General features: G+C 39.8%; 1 pseudogene; it reads right to left on the bottom strand.

Moving 5' to 3' along the window:
- Positions 1-953, bottom strand: LOC110563689 (olfactory receptor 6C75-like; annotated as a pseudogene).
- Between the last annotated feature and the right edge of the window lie 9,070 nt (positions 954-10,023).

Genomic DNA, 10,023 nt, shown 5'->3' with positions numbered 1-10,023 from the left:
TCACTTTCCTGACAGCTGACACTGTTTCTGTAATTTCCCCCTGGACAGTGCACCCCTCAGAGCCTGGTGGACCTGCTTGTTGCGAAGCGTGTAGATGATGGGATTCAGAAGGGGGGTCACCACAGCGTTCACAAGAGCAGCCTCTCTGTTGGATTCAAGCCCATTCACTTGCTTTGGTTTCAAATGTATAAATACACAGCTGCCGTACATCAGAGAGAGGACGATGAGGTGGGACCAGCAGGTGGAGAGGGCTTTCTGCCGATCCTTGGCCAACAAAATATACATGATTGAGATTAGTATGTGGCTGTATGCAAATATAGCTGTGATGACAGATATGAAAAGGATAAGCAAAGCAACACCAAAAGCCTTTTTTTTTTTTTCAAGAGACTTGGTGTCTGAACAGGAGAGATGAATTAAGGAGCCAAGAAGAAAAGAGGGAAGGAAAACCAGAAAAGCTTCAGAATCACACCAGTTATTAGGATGAAGGACAGCACGTAGCTGAAGAAAACCAGAAGGAAACACACCCTGGGGTTCATTATGGCTGGGTAGTGCAGGGGCTTGCAAATGGCCAGGTAGCGATCCACGGACATTACAGCCATGTGGAAGAAAATTGTGGACCCAAGAAATAAGAAAGAGAAAGCTTGCAGGATACAAGGAGTGAAGTGAATTGTTCTGTCTCCAAAAAGGAAGATTGACAGCAGCTTCGGGATCACAGTAGAAATGAAACAGCACTCACAGAAGGAGAAACTTCTGAGGAAGAAGTACATAGGAGGATCGGTCCAGGTGATGGCGATGATGAGCATGTTTCCTGTAACTGAGGCCAGACACACCAGCAGGTGCACCAGGAAGAGGACCTTGCCCAAGTGCTGAGCCACAAAGAAGCCCTCCAGCACAAATTCCAGGACTGTTGTCTCGTTCCTTGTCTCCATCCTTACCTCTGCTTCTTTTCCCATCAATTCTCCTTGATCTGTTAGGCAAATCTACTATTGCCAAAGAATAAATAATTTAATTGGTGGCCACTGCTTTTAACAGTTTATTTCCCTAAACACAGGGCCTGCGTGGTCTGGACCAGGTCCCCAGCATGGATGCTATGTGCCTAAGCATGATGTTTGTAGGACTCCTAACTATGGGATCAGGTGTGTCACTGACTCTTTTGCATGCTTTTGGGGCTCTTTCCCTCCTATTGGGTTGCTTTGCTCAGCAGTGGTATGAGGGCCTTTACCTTGTCTATTATATCTTCTTTTGTCATCTTTGAAGTCCTGCTCTTTTCTGAGGGAAAACAAAGGGAGAGTAGATGCTGGGGAGAAGGGAGATAGAGAGAGTTCGGAGGAATTGAGGGAGGGAAAACTGTAGTTGGGATGTATTGTATGAGAAAAGAAGTTATTTTCAATTTTAAAATGTCATTTTAAAAATTGCTTGCCTTTATTATTATTTATTATTCTAAAGAGTCATATTCTAATTTTAAAATATTTTATTGTAAATTATTTTTCCCTTTCTCACTTCAAATGTGTAACATGTAGTTTGGTTTTGTGCTGATTTTCAGAATTATATATTCTTAAAAAATATTACCTTTAGAAAATATCACATAAGGTAAAGACTAAAAACTGAGAATCATACTTTTGAAGATGAAACTTATAAATATCACACAATATCACAAGTGTCACCCTATAGAAAATAGTGCTAGTTTTTAGACTTTTGACTTTAATGGTATAAAGCCCCCTGTGTGCTGATTGTAGCCTCTGGAAATAGTGTTTAAAAGCTATGTTCCTACGATCACATCCCAAGCTGGCTTTTAAACAAACAAGCTCAAATGCTTGCTACCATAAACTTCTCATCACTGACCAGTGACTAAGATTAAGAGGAACCAGGTGTGAAGATAGCAAATAGTTCGATGGTTTTGTTCGGGCGCAAACATAATGTGTAGTTCGGTGTCCTGTACCTTCCGCCGGCCTGGCAGAAGGGTGGTGTCTGCTTCTGCTGTCCACAAATTGCCCGTGATCCTTGCCTTCCTGGGAACATGTTAATAAAACATTCCGCTGTGGGTTGAAATCAGTCGTTGAAGGCACATTAATTTTTTAAGAGCCATTGCCCAGTAGAAGACAGAGTGATGCGTAACTGCTCCACGGGAAAGAAGCGGCATTTGAGGAAAATTGGTGATTGGTGCTCTAGTGAAAAACTCGTCACAGGTCACTTTGGTTTAATCTCTTGATTGCCCAGGTCTACAGCTTTAATCGTGCAGGAACCACAGTGCCAGCTTAAACAGGGCTAATCTCTGTTTCAAGTTGCACATCCTTCCTGTGGCCAAACACTTGCCAGAAAGCAGCTCCCAGCAAAGAGATACCTTAGGTAGATGCTCCCTCCTCTAGCAAAGCGAAATCTTTCTCCTAGGCACAAGAAAAGAAATAAAAGAACAGTCCTATCGAGACCTGTATGCCTTTGACCCACAAAACAAATTACTCTTGCTTTAAATTTCAAGTCACAGAAAATTATTAAGGCTACTTATTTTTAAGAAACAAGGAGATTTCTAAACCTGAGAAAACTAACATCCATTTTTCTCCCTTACAGAAATCTGACTGGTAAATTCTAGACCCTTTGAGTTAATGCATGATACCCAACCCACACTAACATTTGGGGGTGGGTAATCATTTAGAAATCCAGAACATCCTCATATTTGTTCTATGGAATAGTCACCCATTCCATGGGACATTCTTTCCATAAAGTCTATTAACTCCATATTGGTCCTGAAGGCATAGATAACACAAATGTCATACCTCCTGGCTATATATCCATTCAAAGAAACTTAGGGAAAGAGGACAATCTTCTTGTTCATGGAGAGCAGTAGCTATTTTCTTGTCAGCTAATTACAGAAGAACACTCTAGGTAGGTGGAAACAATTGCAGTCATAAGTAAGAATACATTTATAGATCTTATTATTATTATATACTACTACAGTATTGTTTATTATCATGGGTGAAATCACACAGAGTCCAAGAGGACAAACCTCTAGGACATTCATTAGAGGAATAGGAGAAAAGGGTTCAAAAATAAAATGACAACATAATCCCAGGAGATCTTTCATCGTTTATTGTTAGAAATGGAAAATTTCAGGAGAATATTATAATTAACATCCTGTTGCATATGGCAGTCTTCTGACCTCATTCTCAATAACCTGCATGGTCCTCCGTGAAAGTCTTTAGAGGTATATCTGGCATGTACACACGTGAGGAAACACAGGCTTGCAATGTACACATTTTATCACCTTTTCCAAGATTTACTGATTTTTATTTTATGTGTAATGTTTGCCTACATGTATGTATATGTACCATGTGCAAGCCTGGTGCCTGTAGATGCCAGAAGAGGGAGTCAGAGCCCCATGGAACTGTAGCTCCAGACAGCTGTGATCTGCCATGCGGTTCCTGGGGACTGAACCTGGGTTCTCCGTAGGAGGACAAGTACTCTTAATTACTGAGCTATCTCTCCAGCCCCAGGGTTCACATACTTTAAAATGAAGACGTGTAACTGTACAGGTGGATTTTTATGCAAAGGACAGTCACGTAACCGCTCTCAAACTCTGACATTTTCCCACTGTCCTCTTACAGTAAAGAGCTCTCACCGAAAGAAAACAACTGCTATAATTTCTACCATCAAAGTCACTTTTGCCTGTTCGTGATCATGGCACGGTAGGTGTCCTTCTTGCTTAGCTTTTGCTCCTCCTCAGGGGGTTCTGAGGTCCATTTATGCTTGCCAGTGTCAGTGGTTTATTCTCTTATAGTCACTGCTTTAAACCACAGTTTTCCATTCTCCTGTGAAGGACATGTATGTCCAGTCCAGCTCCAAGCTATATAGTGAGTCAAGATGCTATGACTATTCTTCTCTCACACAACACATCCCTACCGCGGCTTCCTCTCCCTTCACTCCTTCTGGTCCTCCACCCCACTACCCTTCTCCAGATTCACTCCCCCCCCCCGAACTCCTCCTTGAAAAGAGCAGGCCTCCCAGGGACATCAACCAAACTCATCACAACAAGATATAATAAGACAAGGCACAAACCCTCACATCAAGTCTGGGCGAGGTAACCCAGTAGGAGGAAAAGGATCCCAAGAGCAGGCGAATGAGTCAGAGAGCCCCCCCATTCCCTCTGTCAGAAGTCGCCCCAAAACACCAAGTCATTAGCCATAACCTATATACAGAGGACCTAGTGCAGACCCCTGCAGGCTCCTTGATTGCTTCTTCAGTCTCTGTGAGCCCCCATGAACCCTGCTTAGCTTGTTTTGAAGGCAGTGTTCTCCCAGTGCCCTCGACCCCTCAGGCTCCCACAGTTCCTCCCCTACCCACCTCCTGCAAGGTTCCCTGAGCGCAGAGGGGAAGGGCCCAGTGGAGACCTCCAACCTGGGCTCACTCTCTCTCTCAACCCCAGTCTATGAGGCTAGCAGAACATCCTTATGAATCATTTTACTGTTTTGCTGTTGTTGTTGTTGTTGTTTTGGTTTGATTTTGTTTGGCTTGTTTGTTGGTTTGTTTATTTGTGCTCTTCTGTTTGTTTGCTTCAGCTGTGTTTGGTTCTATCCAGACCCTTGTTCTTCGTCATCCAGGCAGTGTCAGGCATGGGCTCCCTCTCCACGCATGGTCCTCAAATTAGACCAGTCATTAGTTGGCCACTCTTACAAGTTCTGTGCCACCAGCTAAGACTATTATACAAGTTGTTTGAAAACAGAAGGATTTAATGCTTTTGAATAATTAACATTAATATGTGCACGGTCTAAGTTACGGGATGGATCTTTTGTGCATGTACAAAGTTACAGTTTTCATTACAGCATTTTCTCATGACAGCCCCACTACTTTCCAGTACTTTACAGTACCCAGTGTTCATCTTCCTTTCAAAAGCCAGAAGAGTCTGGAGCCATGTACTCCAAGTTCTAAAAGACCACAATTGCCAACTTACACTATCAGCCATGGTTGAAGGGGAAAAGAACTTTTTCCAAGATACAAACAACCTCAAAAATATTCATGTCCAACAAACCAACCCTAAAGAGAATACTGGAAGCAATACTTTGGCCTGAAATGAGGAACAAATAAAGCCAAGAGAATCAAGAAAGAAAAATGAAATTATAGCTAATGAAACAGAAGAAAAGAATAAATGATTGCAATAAACACACCTTTCAATATTAAACATGTGTACTAAAAGCCTCACATCTCCAATCAAAAGACACAGACTGGATGATGAATTAAACAAAATTTGTCTTTCTGCTGTCTATAAAATAATCATCTTAGCTTTAAACATAGACATTGCCTTAAAATGAAAGGATGGACTCTGATCAAATTGTGCACCAAAGCAGTCATTGCTAGTATAATATCTGACAAAATAAACTTTAAACTAAAACTAATCAAGAGAAAGAGGGACACTTCATTCTACCAAAAGGAGCAATTAACCAAGAAGACATTACTATCCTAAGCATAGATGAACCAAAACCTTGTGCGCTTGATCTCATGAAAACATACTGCTGGAAATAAAGACATAGAAAAGCAATTAAAGCCAACTACATCATCCGCACTAGAAAAGACAATGGCAACAACAATATAAAATAAACTACAAGCTTAAAACTTAATAAAAGTTAAAATGATGGTAAGAAGTTAATGGAATAAAAGAGTCAGAGACTGAGAAAGATAATAAGCAAAATTAACTTAAAAATAAAGGAGGAGATCACACAGCACTTAGAAAATGCAGCTTCTGACATAAAGAGCTTATGAGTATCTGACCCACTCCCCCTTCCACCTGCCTGCCAGTCACTGCGCTCCAAACCAGCCGGGCACTGCCGTTGCAGCTTCTCACCAGAAGAGACAACCCTATTCTAGTCACCAATACACTCCGTAGTCTGCCTGCCTGCTGGTCGCCAAGCTCACCAGCCAGCCAGGCATCTGGACCACAGGGGGGTCTAGCCAGAACTGCCACCAAAACGAGACTGCTTTAGACACCCACCCCATCACAAACCAAAAAAATGCCCAAGACTGAATACCAAGCTCCATTCAGCTGGCCCGCAGTCTGACAGCTTAGGTGTAATGTCAGACAAATATCCAAACAACCATTAAGCACAAAAGAGAACAGATACCCACACCAAGAACTAGTATCAGAGAACTAATTCCAGATGCCTGGATACTATCACAAAAAGCAAACAAACAGAATAACTGAGATAATAGCTCTCCTCCAGAAATTAGTACTTTCAATGTATTGATATCTGAGAAAAGCAAATTAGGTAACTTATGTACAGGGCAATGACTTCAAAACAACAATTATAAATGTGTTCAAGGAACTCAGAGAGGATATAAACAAATAACTGAATGAGGACTGGGAAAAATACAAAAAACAGTGGAAGGGAATAATAAAGACAATTGAAGATATGAAAATAGAATTTAATAAAGAGATAAGATCTCTGAATATTATCTAAAGTGAAATAAAACCAGAAATGAAAAACTCATGAAGTCGAACAATATGCTCAGAGAAAAGTATCTACAACAGATTAAATTATGTAGAAGAGAGCATATCTAGTCTCAAGAACAAGATAGAACTGGATCATTTGTTCAAAGAAAATGTTCTAAAAAGAATCCAAGAATTTAATATTCAGGAAATATGGTACACTATAAATACCAAACTGGCAAATAATAGGTATACAAGAAGAAGAACAAGGTTAAGGGCACAGAAAATATGTTTAATAAAATCATAGAAGAAAAATTCTCAAATCTAGTGTACAGAACAAAGAAAGGCTATTGAGAGTGCCAAGAGTCAGAGATTTAGTCACATTCAGAGACAGGACAGCAGAATAACATTTGACCTTTCAATGGAAAGTTTGAAAGCCAGGAGGGCCTCTGATGTTTTACAAGTTCTAAAGAACCACAAATGCCCCGTCAAACTGTCATGTCCAGCAAAACTATCAGTCATAATCAAAGAAGAAAGAAAAAATTTGCATGATGAAACAGATGTAAGAAATTGATGTCCATAGAACCAGCTCTGTAACAGATACTAGAAGGAATACTTTGGGCTGAAGAGAAGATAAAACTTAATATCCAGGAAAGCACAAGAAATATATATTCCCAGAACAGTTAACCAAAAGCAAACTAAGAAAAAAACACCACTCACAACAAAACAGCAAGAATCAATACACATTATTCAATAATAATTCCCAAAGCTAATGCTCTCAGTTCCCCAACATAAAGACACAGACTAGCAGATTGAACTGGAAAACAAGCTTGACCTTTTTCTCAGCCTCACTGGCAGTAGACACCACTTTGGTGTAAAAGGGTGGAGAAGCTTGCAGAAAGATTTACCAATGCAAATTCGGAACACAAATTACAAAGAGACAAAAATCATATCAGTGCTGTATTTCCACTGTTGGTTTGGTGAAAGTTTATCTTTCAAAGATACAGTTTTATTTTATCTTGGTCATCAAACTTGTTAGCATGAAGATGTTATAATATTGCATTATTATTGTTCTTGGAATACCTGCAGGATAAGTGGGGTCACATCCCTTCATTCTGCTCATAGAAACCTTTCCTGGTCCAACACCGTCCTTATTGCTGTATTTCTGGGTAGCCTTAATGAGCTTAAACATTTCATGAGTCACTTCAGTGAATGAAATTCTGCTTTACATATTTTCACTGTCTCCCAATTCTTTGAATACATATTACTTGCAAGCTTACTCGAATACCTTACACTTTAATTCAAATTATCTTCTTTCCCTTTAAATTTAGATGCTTAAATAATTAATTTTGTATCTCTTTCAAGTAATAGCACTTTCTAGAGTGTGTTGCACAAGGCTGGACGTGATCTATTACTTTATTTTCTGAAAATGAATTCAATTTTTGTTCATAATATTTTCTGTCAGCAAGTCATTATTTACAGCGAGTTCTTTACAGCCAGATGTTAAGCTCTCTTAGATAATTTATTGCTATTTTTTTGTTATTCTTTCTCATTTACTCTGTGGCTAAAGAACATATCCTATATTTCCATTCCTGTAAAGAGTTTTAAAATTGAGGTTACAGCCCAATAAAAATTCTGTCATGATAAAGTTCCCATGTGCACATGAAAGCAATGGGCATCCTGAAAATGCAAAAAAAAAAAAAAAGAATCTGCAAATTAGTCAGACCCAGTTTGTTCACTGATGGACTTACATAAATCTGAACATTCACCATTATTATTCCCTTTTAATAACTGAAGCAATGAGCTGGTTGTGGTGGCACACGCCTCTGATCCCAGCACTCAGGAGGCAGAGGCAGGAGGATCTCTGTGAGTTGCAGGCTCTCTTGGTCTACAAAGAGAGTTCCAGGATAGGCAGCGCTACAGAGAGAAACCCTATTTTAGAAAGGCCAAAAATAAAATAAAATAAACAACTGAAGCAATGATGTTAGAACATCCAACCACAGATGTGTGCTGTTTATCCTCTTGCTAGTGATTCCAGTTTTTCCTTTGCTTTAACTCTACCATTGTGTAAACATACATGAACCATTACTGTGTCTTGATTGTGTCATTCCCCAGTCTTCTTGGAGCAGTATTATTTCAGTATCGTTAGCTATTTTCTTGAAATTTTGCAGTTTTGAACTTAAGACAGTCTCTGTATTCTTAAATTTTATGCTATAGTCAGTTTATAGTAGAGGCCTCGTTCTTTAATCTTAATCTATTTACACTTTGTCATTATTGTAAAGATGCATTTACCTCTGTGGTCCTGGCAATTGTTTCAATTTGTCCTTTCTTTTATATATAGGTGTCCTGCTTAGCTCTCTGTTGCTGGGATAAACACCATGGCCAAAGTCAAGTTGGGGAGGAAAAGGGTTTATTTGGCTTCCAGGTTCATTATTGAGGGGAGCCAGGGGAAGAACCCAAGGCAGGGACTTAAAGTAGAAACGGCAGAGGGATGTATCTTGTTGGCTTACTCCCATGGTCACGGTCAGCTGCCTTTCCCATACAGCACAAGGTCACCTGCCTGAAGATGAGGACAGCAGTGCCCATGTTGGGCCCTACCAACTCAGTCACCAGTCAAGGAAATGCCCAACAGACACTCTCACAGGCCACCTGATGAAGGCAATTCTTCAACCGAGGGTCAATTTAATAACAAAACTACCCAGGACAAGGGTAGTTTTCTGCCTTGTTCTCTGTTCAGTATGTTTCATGACACATGATTGTTCAACAGATTCATTTTGCCTTAGTGCCAAGATGGTGCCTGACCTTGTCCATAAAGTCATCCCGCAAAGCATTTTCATTACAGTTCGTCTTCTGTCCCCTCTGACGTAATTTTTCCTGAGTTATTTGCATTTCCCCAGCATGGTAGCCATTGTAACAACTCCCGTCTGCTTTACGATTCACAGTTCTGCTGGCCTTTTGTTGGCCCTTCATTTTTGGGGGTTCAGACTGAATTTGGCGTGGCAAATGAATGAAGGCAATGAGGACTTTTTATTTCAGTGCTTTTCATCTTAGTGGAAACCTGAGGTGTAATGATGTCTGCTGATATGCAAATATTCTTGATGGGTAATAATTGTAGTGGGTGGCGTTAAGCAATTTATTAATATCGTGATAATCACTGTTTACAGGTCATTCAAATTTTGGTATGATGATCACATAAGTCTGTCACCGAATAAATAAATTTTTCTTGGTACACATTAATTTAATTCTCCATTCCCAATTCTATACTCATAGTCTCTCTTTGTTTCTCCATCGTTACAAGAGGATATGTGAAACCATGAATTATGAGGCCCAAATAAATAAATAAATAAATAAACATCGAATATATTTGTGGATGATTTGAGACACTTCATTGAAAGTATAACACATATGTGATACATACATATTACATACGAAGCTTTAGTTTTAATTTCCACCAAAGCACCTATAAAAAAGATTTTTCATCACAGGGCTATTAATGCCTTCAGATGGAATTACTGGCTACATCAGCCCTCGTCCTAAACAAGCTAGCAGAATTCGATGAGATGGCACACCCGATGATTCAGGAAGAACATTTAAATGAAGATGGGGTTAGA

This window comes from Meriones unguiculatus, chromosome 5 (assembly GCF_030254825.1).
Source record: "Meriones unguiculatus strain TT.TT164.6M chromosome 5, Bangor_MerUng_6.1, whole genome shotgun sequence".
NCBI classification, from domain to species: domain Eukaryota; kingdom Metazoa; phylum Chordata; class Mammalia; order Rodentia; family Muridae; genus Meriones; species Meriones unguiculatus.
Note: the sequence above shows the minus strand (reverse complement) of the source record. Positions and strands in the feature narration are given on the sequence as shown.